Raw genomic sequence first — 15,685 nt, 5'->3', positions numbered from 1 at the left:
TTACATGAAATAACTATTTTAAACAATAATTTAAATTTTTGAAAAAAATAATTTTATTTTCTAACGGGGCTAAAAATAAACTTACCTTTCTTTAAAGTATTTAAAAATAATAAACCTGTGGAAAAAATGTTTTAATTTTAATTAATTCACCACTTACCTTGTAAAAAGTAGGCCTTATGCCTGCTTTTTATATGTGTAACTTTTGGAGACTTACCTTCCCGGGAAAACCTGTAAAAAAAACCTAAGTGTGATGCGCACGCGCTGCCTCTCCCGCACACGCGTTTGAACCCTGAACCCCTTCTTTCAGGGGAACGGAAGTGCCGGTTTTCCGCGCATGCGCAGTGCATGCAGGAAACCGGCACTTCCATTGGCTTACGGGTGAGTACCCCGTGCGTACTCACCTGTGGAGACCCGAATTTCTGGGCCGTTATGTTCTATTATTTTATTTCACCCCATCTTGTATATATCTATCTTTTATTTCCTTTCAAGAAATTAACTTTTCATTATTAAACTAACAAACTCTCTAAAGCCAAGTTCTTCACCGCAGTGATGTGGAAAATAACTAAAGTTTGTATCTGGCCATCCATTCATCATCCTTTCAATCAAAGCTATAAAAATCTAGTTTAGTTGTACGTCTGACACAAGTGTGTGATCCAGTGTGTGATGCTTCAGTGGCATTTTTGGTGATGCTGCCTGCTTTTGCTTATCTATCCACGACTCTGTATCTATCGTGTATATGAAGATTTCCAGAATGCATAATATCTTTAAATCATGGTCCTTAATTTGCTCCACTATTTTTAGTGAGATACAAGAGCAATATGGGGGCACCCTCAATATTAAGGATTGTTTTTTTGGGTTGAGATTGATTGCTGCCAGGTTTCCACTCCATTTTGTGTCCACTGAAATAACTGGTCCAGGTCCTGGATTTGTCCAGTTGAAGGGATCTGTTCCCTCTGCCTGGCCCTTCAACAGTGCACACATTGCGGACATTGCTGATGACTAGGACAGGTCATTTGGAATAGGCCGACTAAACTTCTACTGGGACGGACCCACTTGCTTTTCTGTCACCAACTCGCTATGCAACAGGTATCCCCATAACCTCTCTTGCATCCTCCCCATGGTGGGAGAGTGGGTCAAGGGCCCACTGACACCTGACTCCCCTACAGCATTCTGGCATTGTGGGAACTCTTTTCCTAAAGGAGTGAAGGCAATGAGAGGCATACATTAGAGCTGGCATTGACAGTCATGGCATGCTGCCATTATGGTGACTAGAATCAGTTGGAAATTTCAACCATTAACCACTAGCGTGCTCTACGCACCTACAGCCAGTGAGACTAAGGGTTGTCTTTATGTGCCCAAACCTGTGAAGAAATGGTGACAACACTCTTATCGTTTCCTGCTGTTCTGTGCTATTGTGCCAGCTATAATGTATACACTGGTCCCCAAGTGTTTCCAGGCAGGAGTAGCTGCTGAAACTTATCTTGACCATGGTCACCAAGCCATTATATTTCTTGCAGCTCTGAAGTGCTGTATGAGGGGAGCGCGGGAGGTTGGAGGAGATGGCAGTAACAGTCAGAACCATTTTCCTCCAGTTTGCCACCAAGCAAATTTCCTGCTTACCCCTTCATCCAAAAAATAATCTAGCTTCTGGCAGCAGTACTTCCAGCTCGCCCACAATGAAACGAGCAGATCTTCCTTGTCCTCCAGCATGACTTTCAATTTACATGAGTCAGTTTTCTGCTAGGCTATCACTGGGGTCATCTACAGTGTCATTCCAATTACCATCTAAATTGCAGCCACAGATAGGAACATAGGAACATAGCAACAGGAGTAGGCCATTCAGCCCCTCGAGCCTGTTCCACCATTCAATGAGATCGTGGCTGATGTGCGACCTAACTCCATATACCCGCCTTTGACCCATATCCCTTAATACCTTTGGTTAACAAAAAGCTATCAATCTCAGATTTAAAATTAACAATTGATCCAGCATCAATTGTCGTTTGCGGAAGAGAGTTCCAAACTTCTACCACCCTTTGTGTGTAGAAGTGTTTCCTAATTTCACTCCTGAAAGGTCTGACTCTAATTTTTAGACTATGCCCCCCGTCCTAGAATCCACAACCAGCGGAAATAGTTTCTCTCTATCTACCCTATCTGTTCCCTTTAATATCTTGAAAACTTCGATCAGATCACCCCTTAACCTTCTAAATTCTAGGGAGTACAACCCTAATTTGTGTAATCTCTCCTCGTAACTTAATCCACGAAGTCTGGGTATCATTCTGGTAAACCTACGCTGTACTGACTCCAAGGCCAATATATCCTTCTGAAGGTGTGGTGCCCGGCACAGCTCTCAGTAGTCCAGGTGTGGTCTAACCAGGGTTTTGTATAACTGCAGCATAACTTCTACCCCCTTGTATTCTAGTCCTCTTGATATAAAACCAGCATTCCATTAGCCTTTTTGATTATTTTCTGTACCTGTTCATGACATTTTAATGATCTATGTATGTGGAACCCCAAGTCTCTTTGGACCTCCACTGTTTTAGCTTTTCATAGAAACATAGAAGATAGGAGCAGGAGTAGGCCATTCGGCCTCTCGAGCCTGCTCCGCCATTCAATGAGATCATGGCTGATCATCCAAATTCAATACCCTGTCCCTGCTTTCTCCTCATATCCCTTGATCCCTTTGGCCTTAAGAAATATATCTAACTCCTTCTTGAATATATTAATAAATTGGCCTCAACTGCCTTTTGTTGTAGAGAATTCCAGAGGTTCACCACTCTCTGGGTGAAGAAATTCCTCCTCATTTCTGTCCTAAATGGCTTACCCCTTATCTTTAGACTGTGACCCCTGGTTCTGGACTCTCCCGCCATCGGGAACAGCCTTCCTGCATCTAGTCTGTCTAGTCCTGTTAGAATTTTATAAGCTTCAATGAGATCCCCTCTCATTCTTCTAAACTCCAGCGAATATAAACCCAATCGATCCAATCTCTCCTCATACGTCATTCCTGCCATCCCAGGTATCAGTCTGGTGAATCTTCGCTGCACTCCCTCCATGGCAAGAACATCCTTCCTCAGATAAGGCGACCAAAACTGCACACAATACTCAGGGTGTGGTCTCATAAGGCCCTGTACAACTGCAGCAAGCCATCCTTGCTCCTGTACTCGAATCCTCTCGCTATGAAGGCCAACATACCATTTGCCTTCTTAACCACCTGCTGCACCTGCATGCTTACCTTCAGCGACTGGTGCACAAGGACACCCAGGTCTCGTTGCACTTCCCCTTCTCCCAATCTATTGCCATTCAGATAATAATCTGCCTTCCTGTTTTTGCCACCAAAGTGGATAACCTTGCATTTATCCACATTATACTGCATCTGCCATGCATCTGCCCAATCACCCAAACTGTCCAAATCATACTGGAGTTTCTCGGCATTCTCCTCACAGCACACACGCCCACCCAGCTTTGTGTTGTCTGCAAACTTGAAGATATTACATCTAGTTCCCTCGTCTAGATCATTAATATATATTGTGAATAGCTGGGGTCCTAGCACCGATCCCTGTGGTACCCCACTAGTCACTGCCTGCCACTCGGAAAAAGACCCATTTATTCCAACTCTTTGCTTCCTGTCTGCTAACCAGTTCTCTATCCAAGTCAGTACCTTACCCCCAATCCCATGTGTTTTAACTTTACATGCTAATATCTTATGCGGGACCTTATCGAAAGCCTTCTGAAAGTCCAAATACACCACATCCACTTGTTCTCCCTTATCTATTCTACCAGTTACATCCTCAAAAAATTCCAGTAGATTAGTCAAGCACAATTTACCTTTTGTAAATCCATGTTGACTTTGTCCGATCCTGTCACTGTTTTCCAAGTGCTCTGCTATTACATCTTTTATAATTGACTCTAGCATTTTCCCCACCACCAATGTCAGGCTTACCAGTCAATAATTCCCCATTTTCTCTCTACCACCTTTTTTAAATAGTGGGGTTACATTAGCTACCCTCCAATCCATGTGCCAGAGTCTATAGAATTTTGGAAGATGACCAGCAATGCATCTACTATTTCTAGGGCCACTTCCTTAAGTGCCCTAGGATGCAGATTATCAGGCCCTGGGGATTTATCAGCCTTCAATCCCGTCAATTTCCCTAACACCATTTCCCTACAAATACTGATTTCATTCAGTTCCTCCTTCTCATTAGATCCTATGTTCCCCGACATGTCTGGGAGGTTATTTGTGTCCTCCTTTGTGAAGACAGAACCAAAGTGTGTATTTAATTGGTCAGTCATTTCTTTGTTCCCCATTATAATTTCCCCTGATTATGACTGCAAGGGACCTATGCTTGACTTCACCAATCTTTTTCTCTTCATATATCTATAGAAGCTTTTACATTCAGTTTTTATATTCCCTGAAAGCTTACTCTCATATTCTATTTTCCCCCTCTTAATTAATCCTTTTGTCCTCCTTTGCTGAATCCTAAACTGCTCCCAATCCTCAGGTTTGCTGCTTTTTCTGGCCAATTTATATGTCCTCTCCTTGGACCTTATGCTATCCCTAATTTCTCTTGTTAGCCACGGTTGCGCCACTTTTTCTGTTTTATTTTTATGCCTGACAGGGATGAGCAAATTCTGTAGTTCATCCATGCGATATTTAAATGTTTGCCATTTCCTATCCACCGTCAACCCTTTAAGTAATGTTCCCCAATCCATCCTAGCCAATTCGCGCCTCATGCCATCGTAGTTTCCTTTATTTAAATTCAGGGCCCTAGTCTCTGAGTCAACTACTTCACTCTCCATCTTAATGAAGAATTCTATCATATTATGATCACTCCTCCCCAAGGGGCCTTGCACAACAAGAGTGCTAATCAATCCTTTCTCATTACATAATACCCAGTCTAAGATGGCCTGATATCTAGTTGGTTCCTCAGCATATTGGTCCAGGAAACCATCCCGTATACGCTCTAGGAATTCCTCCTCTACAGTATTGTTACTAATTTGGTTAGCCCAATCTATATGTAGATCATTTAGACAGTACGCTGTTCTATCCTTTCTAGGACAAAAGTGGATGACCATCAAGAAGGTCCCACCTGCTTCATCATTTTCACCTCAGGCCATCAGTGCCAACCTGAGAGGGCAGCATTATTCTACAGAACTATTTACTCACCACAGTCCCGTGATTCACCAATTACCCCCACTTTGCCACTACTCCTAAGCCTCATATGACCAAAAAGGATTTTTTAAATATATCTCAGATGAGATGTGGTATACATAAATTATCAATATTACCCTGGAAGCTCAGACATTGCCTTCATTTTAAGGCTACCATCTCTCCCACCTTTATTTAAAGGGGTATATAGAGTGAAATGCTGGCAGTAAGGATATCAGCTTATGACACCAATGTGCTAACCATGGACAGGAGCAGAGCGCACATATAACAAAGCAACAATATTCTCTTTCCCAATAATCCTGTGGAATTTGGTATATGATCTCTAGACTGTAGGATTTGGTATATGATCTCTAGACTGTAGGATTTGGTATATGATCTCTGGACTGTAGGATTTGGTATGTAATCTCTAGACTGTAGGATTTGGTATGTGATCTCTAGACTGTAGGATTTGGTATGCGATCTCTAGACTAGGATTTGGTATATGATCTCTAGACTAGGATTTGGTATATGATCGCTAGACTGTAGGACTTGGTATATGATCTCTAGACTGTAGGATTTGGTATGCGATCTCTAGACTATAGGATTTGGTATATGATCTCTAGACTGTAGGATTTGGTATGCGATCTCCAGACTGTAGGATTTGGTATGCGATCTCTAGACTAGGATTTGGTATATGATCTCTAGACTATAGGATTTGGTATATGATCACCAGACTGTAGGATTTGGTATATGATCTCTAGACTGTAGGATTTGGTATATGATCTCTAGACTGTAGGATTTGGTATATGATCTCTAGACTGTAGGATTTGGTATATGATCTCTAGTCTGTAGGATTTGGTATATGATCTCTAGACTGTAGGATTTGGTATATGATCTCTAGACTGTAGGATTTGGTATATGATCTCCAGACTGTAGGATTTGGTATATGATCTCTAGACTGTAGGATTTGGTATATGATCTCTAGACTGTAGGATTTGGTATATGATCTCTAGACTGTAGGATTTGGTATATGATCTCTAGACTGTAGGATTTGGTATATGATCTCTAGACTGTAGGATTTGGTATATGATCTCTAGACTGTAGGATTTGGTATATGATCTCTAGACTGTAGGATTTGGTATATGATCTCTAGACTGTAGGATTTGGTATATGATCTCTAGACTGTAGGATTTGGTATATGATCTCTAGACTGTAGGATTTGGTATATGATCTCTAGACTGTAGGATTTGGTATATGATCTCTAGACTGTAGGATTTGGTATATGATCTCCAGACTGTAGGATTTGGTATATGATCTCTGGACTGTAGGATTTGGTATATGATCTCTAAACTGTAGGATTTGGTATATGATCTCTAGTCTGTAGGATTTGGTATATGATCTCTAGACTGTAGGATTTGGTATATGATCTCTAGACTGTAGGATTTGGTATATGATCTCCAGACTGTAGGATTTGGTATATGATCTCTCGTCTATAGGATTTGGTATATGATCTCTAGTCTGTAGGATTTGGTATATGATCTCTAGACTGTAGGATTTGGTATATGATCTCTTGTCTGTAGGATTTGGTATATGATCTCTAGACTATAGGATTTGGTATATGATCTCTAAACTGTAGGATTTGGTATATGATCTCTAGTCTGTAGGATTTGGTATATGATCTCTAGACTGTAGGATTTGGTATATGATCTCTAGACTGTAGGATTTGGTATATGATCTCCAGACTGTAGGATTTGGTATATGATCTCTCGTCTATAGGATTTGGTATATGATCTCTAGTCTGTAGGATTTGGTATATGATCTCTAGACTGTAGGATTTGGTATATGATCTCTTGTCTGTAGGATTTGGTATATGATCTCTAGACTATAGGATTTGGTATATGATCTCTAGTCTGTAGGATTTGGTATATGATCTCTAGACTGTAGGATTTGGTATATGATCTCTAGACTGTAGGATTTGGTATGCGATCTCTAGACTGTAGGATTTGGTATATGATCTCTAGACTGTAGGATTTGGTATGCGATCTCTAGACTGTAGGATTTGGTATATGATCTCTAGACTGTAGGATTTGGTATGCGATCTCTAGACTGTAGGATTTGGTATATGATCTCTAGACTGTAGGATTTGGTATGCGATCTCTAGACTGTAGGATTTGGTATATGATCTCTAGACTGTAGGATTTGGTATGCGATCTCTAGACTGTAGGATTTGGTATATGATCTCTAGACTGTAGGATTTGGTATATGATCTCTAGTCTGTAGGATTTGGTATATGATCTCTAGACTGTAGGATTTGGTATATGATCTCTAGTAACCTTTCAATCTTATAAGGCAATGAAAATCGTTCTAAACTTCCATACTTTAGATCTTATGCAATTTGGGTTAACAGAAGTCCTTACAATGGCTAATGAATAATATTTCTATGCGAGTTTTGCTACAAAAACAAAACATAGAAGTTAAAATACATTAATTTTACTCATATAATTGATGAATAGGATCTGGTTTCATAATTTCAATGAGCTTCTCAGTTACTCTAGAGAGCAACTCGTTCCCATTCATTTATACAGGAAATAATAAAACTAGAGCTATAGTCAGCATTAATGCACCAATAGATGAGGCCTTTGATGTCAAGTGAACATTACCTATAAATTTTAATCATGGTTAACGTAATATTTAACAGTTACCCTATATTACATATTAGTCATGATTATATATTTAAATGTGTGTCTTGTTACATCTGTTTGTAAACCAAGGTTGTGGGCTTTACTGCCATTTCAAAGGTTCTGACGATGCCGTAATGTGTAAATTTTCATGCACCTCTTGGCGAGCAAAGGTGGATTAGACAGAATGATACCTTTATCTCAAAAACAGATGTTGTTGGCTGATGTAATGTGCAGCCTAGAGAGTTAGTCTGGCTGGAGAAAGCATAAAAAGTAAAACTTTCAGATGAAAGTAAATATCGGCCTGGCAGATTGCAGGTCGCGCTGCGCCAAGTACATCAGAGTGAAATAAGGCATTCAACAAGGTGAAAAATTACAGCAGGAGCTGCATAGAAGAGGAATGGGCTTGAGGCAATGCACTGACACATTTGTGTGAAATATTACCTGCTGACTAGGCAAAGAATAGGCCAAATGGCCCTTATATAAAGTCTTGGTCATTTTGATGCAGCAAAGATTCTTTTTTTGATGTTCACAATGTGTTGAAGGTAGTCAGCCAATTGAATAAGTGCAGGATGAAGTTTTTACCCTGTGGAGTAGACAGGATTTGTTTTGAAAGTCGAAAGTGTAGACCGGAAAAAGCTGGATCCGAGGTGATGGGATTACATGAATATTTCATGCAAGGAGAGGAGAATATTAGGGAACAAATTACGGGATTACACAACCCAATCTAGAGCTTTAGATCAGATTATATTTGCAGTAATTCATAAGTTCTATATACATCTCTTGATTGAATGACAGCCGTTAACATCCTCCTCTGCACCAGTTCTTAATCTAATACTGTGCGTGAGTCTTAAGCAGAGCTGCTCAAATTACTGTCAGTTCCTGTTTGGGTAAAAGTAGGGCTGGTTCAATCCTGTGGATTTTCTCTCCCACTAACCTATTTTCAGCAGATGACACATAATATGATTCAGAAGGTTTTCATCAGCTATTTTAGCCAATTTAACTGACAATACGAAGAGTTTATTTCGGAAGGAAAGATTCTGGCATCATAATATCTATCTCCCAGTTTCATTGCTAACAGATATTCGTAGCAGTGTATGCCACTTGTGAAAATATATTACACTCAATATTTCCATAATCACAGAAAGGTGTCACCATCGGCCAGCCTGTGAACAACCACTTTGGCGGTACTTATTGGGCACGTGGTTCACTTTATAGAAGAATATTTCACGGGAATAGAAAGTGATGTAACCTAGTCTCCATGTGAGTAAACCTACACTGCTAATGGAGAAAGCAGCTATGAGTGGGTTGGGAAAATCACACAAGTGGAATAAACTGAGTCTGGATAATTCTGCAACATTTCACCTCTTATATTTTAAATGATGATGCACGACCGCTAAAAGCGATTGGGCTTCCTGCCAATGTCACCGGGCAGTCGGAGAGGGGCCTCCATCCACCACCCACCCGATCTGTGCCAGGGACGAGAATCGACCCGTGGTGTTCTGCATGCCGTGAACGGGATGGCATGTCGAAAGACAAGCCATTACCCAGTTTGGCATGTCAGACCCCATGGAATGCTTCCCATACTCTTGTATTTTTTCATCTGAAAGGTGACAGATATCACACTTTCAAACAGTTACATTCAAGATAAACCTAGTCAGATTTATTTACAAATAATATAATTACGCAGAAGCACAAAAACACCGCACGATACCATTGGCACAAATACATTGAAAACCATAAAAGAATGAATCGGTCCGCAAAAGCACCAAATGCCATTTTCAGAACATATTTCTTATACGGTCTGATAATCTGCAAAACTTTTGGCAGAACTGGTCTTTCATAGACTTCCTGATGCACTATTGGTACATGGGTGAGGAAATATCGCTCCCCTCCCCTCCCCGGCATCGACTCCAACTTTTCAGTGTACTCTTTTGGTGGCAGCAATAAACAAATAAACTGTATCTTAACAAAAATACATTCAATGAAACTTAACAAATTAAATTGAAATTTGGTTGCGGGGGGTGATGATGCACTGCAGTCCCCACGGCGCCCACCGGTCGCGGAAGGCCTCGAGCGTGCCGGCGGACACCGTGTGTTCCATCTCCAGGGCCACCCAGGCGCGAACGTGGCCGCGGAAGTGAGGCAGGCAGTTGGGCCGAATGACCCCCTCGACTGCCCGCTGCCTGGACCAGTTAATGGCCACTTTGGCCAGGCCCAGGAGCAGTCCGACGAGGGCGACCCCCGATCTGCCCTCTCGGCATCGAGTCCAACTTTAGACCCAACTGAAACTGAACGAAAGACGTCGAGGGGAAAAAAATGAGAATATATTCCCAGATGGACAGGCCAATAATAAACCATTATTCTATCAAATTCAATAAAAAACCAGTGGCGCATCCTATCCCTAGAATCTCTTGGCAAGTCACTATTTGCACCTTGTACAGCTCTTGCATTTCTAGTAATCAAGTATAATTATATTATAGGGCCAAACTACCACATCCTGGCTCATCTACAGATCAAAAAAGTTGCCCACGTCCTTGCAGGCAGCTGAGCTCTGTGCTCTATCTTGTAGGGAATACTGCTTGCACCTTCAGGGGGAAAAATTCGGTATCAATCATTTTGGGGCGCTAACATCGGCCGGCCGCAAAATTTAGCGCCCGGCGCAAATTATCGCCAGTAACTGCGAAATTCGTCTCCAGCGCCTCTGGAGCTGATTGGAGCGCTAAATCAAGCGCTACACACTTCTCTTAGGGCGCTAACGTCGGGGAACGGGGCGCTACCTCAGAGCGCTACTCAAGCTCAGGCGGTGTCAATCACCTTGCACTCAGACAGACTGGCGCCTTCCAAATTCTTAAAGGGGAGGGTCAATCATGCTGCACAGCCTCACCCTGATCATTACTGCTTTTGACCTTGAACCACAAATATCATGGCTGCTCAGAGGCCCAGGGAGAGAGCTCGCCGGTTCAGTGACCAGGCATTGGAGGCTCTGGTTGTGGCTGTGGAACGCCAACAGGCAGTGCTGTTCCCAGACACTGGCAGGAGGCCATTGCCCCAGGAGTTCAGGACGGTGTGGAGGGAGGTGGCCCAGTACGTCTCCTCCAGAGGCCTGGTCCAAAGGACTCACACCCAGTGCCGCAAGAAGTTCAATGGCCTCACTCGGGTGGTCAGGGTGAGTAGGTGCTTAAAATACCTCTACATCCCACCACCTCAACCTCACTCGGTGCACAGATGGTGTAAACTGCCAAATCCCCAACACTCTCCCAACAACTATGCCCATCTACTAAAAGTCACATCCACATCTCACAGCTTGCAGACATTAATGGCTATTCAACTGTGATAGGCACATCTGCCAAACACATGGCTGGACACTTACTCACACGCTGTCCTTTTTCTTGCAGGCCAAGCTTTCTCATAAAAGGAGGGAGCAACAACATATGGGAGGAGGTCAGGTGGAGCTGCACCCCCTCACACAGCTGGAGGAGCGAGTGCACAGAATAATTGCAAGTTATGTCGTGGGCGCTGTGACAATCGGAGAGGTCGACCCCCTTGGGGACAGCAATGGTATGTTCGTCATCTCTCTCTCCTCTCTCATACCACTTCCCCCTCACAACACCAGCCCTTCCCACTTTCCATCTAAGTATACTGTCTCCATTCCTTGCTCCCTTCCTGCCCCCCTCCCCTCACGTTAAAGCCACTCTTGTGCCTTCTTGCTTTCAGATAGTGAGCCACCATCTGACCAGCCTGTCCCTCAGCCTCCCAGTGGAAGCGATGCGGGAGAGGATCAGGAACACCAAGTCGGAGTCTCACTGCCTGCATCTCCCAAGGGCAACACATCGGACACTGGGGCCACGTGGTCACTGGAGGGGAGCAGGGGATTTGGCTGTGATGTGGGTGAAGCTCCAGGACTCAGCGGGCTGCAGCAACGCCATGGGGAAAGGGAAGCTTGAGGGCAATCTCCCTGGAGGGTGAGTGTGCGCACGAGTTCTGCTGCACAGGACTCGGATGAGGACCTCGATATCATGGTGATGAACACACAGGCAATGAGCATGTATACTGAGTTCATGGGTGCAATGGCAAGAGTGCCTGAGAGCATGGATGCATGGGCTAGGAGCATGGAGGAGTCCGCCACCAGCACAGCTGTCATCCGTGCACAAACCCTCGATCCCATCCTTACCTCATTGCAGAGGATGGTTGACTTGCAGCGAGACCGTGGGGACCCAGATCCCAGGCCGCGTGTAATGGGTGAGGTGGCAGCATCTGTTGCAGCACAGACCGAGGCAATGCAATGGCTTAGTGCTGGAATAGAGACCTGGGCTGGTGCCATCCAGTCTCAGACTGCTCTCATGCAGTCTCAGATTGATGCCACGCAAGCGCTGACTGCTGCCATCATAGCTGGGTCGACCACTGTCCACCGGGGATCGCACGGTGCCGCAGCAGGCCAGCAATCTGTGCTCGAGCAGATTGCTCCGGATGCTGTGGTTCTGCCCCGGGGGAGTGACAGTGTGTTGGTCGAGCAGGAGGGTGCTGTCCTCTCTCAGGATGACAGCATTCCTGCTCCCACCACTGCCACTCCGCCATTGCACTTGCCACAGCCTGTAACCCAGCCAGCCCAGACTGCTACCGCCCATGCAGAGTTGGTGCAGTCTGCAGCTGGGGCCTCCAGGCCCAGAGCTGGTTGAGGGCATCCTTCAAGGGCATCTGCAGTCTCTGGATCCAACATTCAGCAGCCTTCTGCCAGCCTTGCTGTAGCCACTGGGGCCACATTACGCAGGAGCAGTAGGGTTGGGAGGAGGGAAGTGCGAAGGGGAGGGAGATCATTGAAGAAAGCCGACTAACTAACCTTTTTCGACCAAATGGGGGGAGTGTTTGTACCAAAGTTGGATGTGTTTGTAAATATATTGTTCACTTTGTTAAGAATTATTTCAATGTACTAAGAATCGGTTGTCTTTGTTAATAAATTGTTGTGTTTGTTTGTTACTGGTTGTGCTTAATAAGACACGTTGTTCAAAAGAATACATTTTTTTATTTAAACATTACATATTTCCTCATGTTTCTCATTGGAACTTTGGCCTGTAATAGGGGCTGCGGGATGGCTGTAATTATGTGGTTGTTGAGCCCAAAAGCCATCTTCTCTGTCATTCATCGGAAGCGCTGTATTATGAGGCATTCACGAACGGCCCTTGCAGAAGTAACATTGAGCACCTCCCTCCCACGTTGTTGTTGCTCCTCCTCCTCTTCATCTTCCTCCTCTGCCTCCTCCTGAGGTGGTGCACCAATCCCTGGTGGCAATGGTTGGGTCCTCAGAATTGCGAGGTTGTGAAGCATGCAGCACACAGCAATGAAAACCGAGACTCGATCAGGGGAGTACTGCAGGGCCCCTCCAGAGTGGTCAAGACACTGGAACCATTGCTTCACCACACCGATCGTCTGTTCGATGAGGTTCCTAGTGGCGCTATGGCTCTCATTGTAGGCGAGCTCCGCAGGAGAGTTGGGGTTACGGAGAGGTGTCATCAGCCAGGTGCAGAGTGGATAGCGCTTGTCCCCGAGGAGCCAGCCATGAGATTGATGTGGTGGTTGGTACAGTTCAGGGACACCAGTCTGGCGCAGGATAAATGCATCGTGGCTGCTGCCAGGATAGCGGGTATTGACGGCGAGGATGCGCTGTATGTGGCCGCACACCAACTGCACAATCAGAGAGTGGAAGCCTTTGCGGTTGCGGAAAACCTCTGCATTCCCATGAGGTGCCCGCAGTGCCACGTGCGTGCAGTCAATGGCGCCCTGAACCATGGGGAAGCCCGCTATCCTAGCGAAGCCACATGCACATTCACACTGTTTGTTTCGGGTCATGGGGAATGAAATGTACTCCCTTCTCCATTTGTAGAGAGCAGTTGTGATATCTCGGATGCAGCAATGAACAGCGAACTGGGAGATATTCGCAATATTCCCTATTGAAGCCTGGAAGGAGCCGCTGGCGTAGAAATTGCGAGCCACTGTCACCTTCACTGCCACCTACAGAGACGTCCTGGTCCTGAGCTGAGGCTGGAGCTCTGGCTGCAGGAGGTGGCAGAGCTCTGCGACCACCTCCTTGCTGAAGCAAAGCCTTCTAAAACACTGCTCCTCGGACAGATGGATATATGAGAATTGCTCCCGGAATACCCTGGGAGGGTAAGGTCTCCTGTGGAGAGCCCTGTTGGCCCTCCTCCCTCTGGCCATGTTTTCCACTCTCTCTCTCCGCCTCCGCTGCCTCCGATGGTGAAGCTGGAGGGCGAGGCCCCGTGCCAGTACAGCCCCCATTAACTCTTCTAAATGTGGTTTTACTAAAGGTTACAGAAATGGGAACCTGATAAGTCTTGCTGACGACCAAAACTCCTTCAAGTAGGAAACCGTTAAATGGCCCCAGACGCCTCGCTCCCTCGCTCAACCTGCGTAGGCAGAATTGATCGCCGACAGGAAAAAACAGGAAGCACACGCCTTTAAATAGCTCCCCCAGCTCCTAGCCAACTGAAAATCGTCCCCCTCTACCTGTCATTCCTAGCAGCAGGCGCTGAGGCAGGGGGCGAGAATCAATTTACGGTCCGGGGCGCTACCAGGGCGATGCGCGCTTGGATATCGTCACGATCTCCGGGTGCAGGAGATTGTGGCGGTAGTGTTTAGCGGCACTACAAACCGCCAGTTCAATTTTGCGGGCGGCACTAAAATCGCCGCGCACAGGCGGTACATCGTTAGCGCCCCGTTAACGCCCCCTGGAGGCGCTAATGGGCAGCGCCAGCCAACCGAATTTTTCCCCCTAACTCTTTTTAAAACACATTTCCACATGAGGAAGATAGAGAAATTTGCCTTAGAATATATGGGAGGAGGCTTAAGGATTAGTATAATGAAGGGGCAAAGCAGCGTCAAATAGTAAGCTTAAGGTGATATGGAGAGCTGCATCTGAGGCAGGTAGGAAGATAATGAAGAATAAGAAAATGAAACAATAGAAGGGACAAGGATACTTAGGAGTATAAATGCTCAGTGGTAGCAAACTCACCTCTGAGTCAGAGGGTGATGGGTTCAAGCCTCACTCCAGAGATTTGATCACGTAATCCAGGCTGAGACTTCAGTGCTGTACTGAGGGAATGCTGCACTATTGGGGGAGCCGTGTTGCAGATGAGAGGTTAAGCTCCGTCTATGCTCTTAGGAGGCCATAAAAGGTACCGTGCGCTAGAGGCGTATGATAAACATAAAGTAGTATAATACAGAGGAAAATTGAGAATTATAAAAAAATATATAGAGTGGAAGCAAAAAATGAGATTAGGAAAACTAAGAGGGAATATGAACAAAGACTGGCAGTCAGCATAAAGGGTGATAGCAAGGGATTTTATAAGCCCACAAGAAGCAAGAGAATAGTCAGAGAAGGGATGGAAATATCTAATGAAAATGAAGGAGCTACCTTGTACTTGAGATTTAACGAATAGTGGAGATACTTAATAAGTATTTTACCTCATCCTTTTACAGATGAAGATGAAAGTGGGATTATAGGAATGCCTGAAGGGGAGAAGGAGGAAGATCTGGAAGAGCTATATCTGGAGATGACTATTCAAAAGAAAACTATTAAAGTTGGTGGGATTGAAAAAGTAGAAAAGTCACTAGGCCTAGATGATACGCATCGCAGAACACTGAAGGAGGTTGAGGAGGATAACAGACGCATTAAGTATAATTTTCCAAAAGTCTTTGGAAGCAAAAATTATACCAAAGGACTAGAGACCAGCAAATGTTATACCCCTCTTCAGGAAAGGGGAAAGGGATAAGCTAGGAAATGAAAGGTTACTTAGTCTTATCTTGGTTGTGTTTAATAATACAGGATGCCCATAACAATAGATGACAT

Source organism: Somniosus microcephalus, chromosome 21 (assembly GCF_052327205.1).
Source record: "Somniosus microcephalus isolate GS21.2 chromosome 21, FLI_Smic_1.0, whole genome shotgun sequence".
Classification (NCBI taxonomy): domain Eukaryota; kingdom Metazoa; phylum Chordata; class Chondrichthyes; order Squaliformes; family Somniosidae; genus Somniosus; species Somniosus microcephalus.
Note: the sequence above shows the minus strand (reverse complement) of the source record.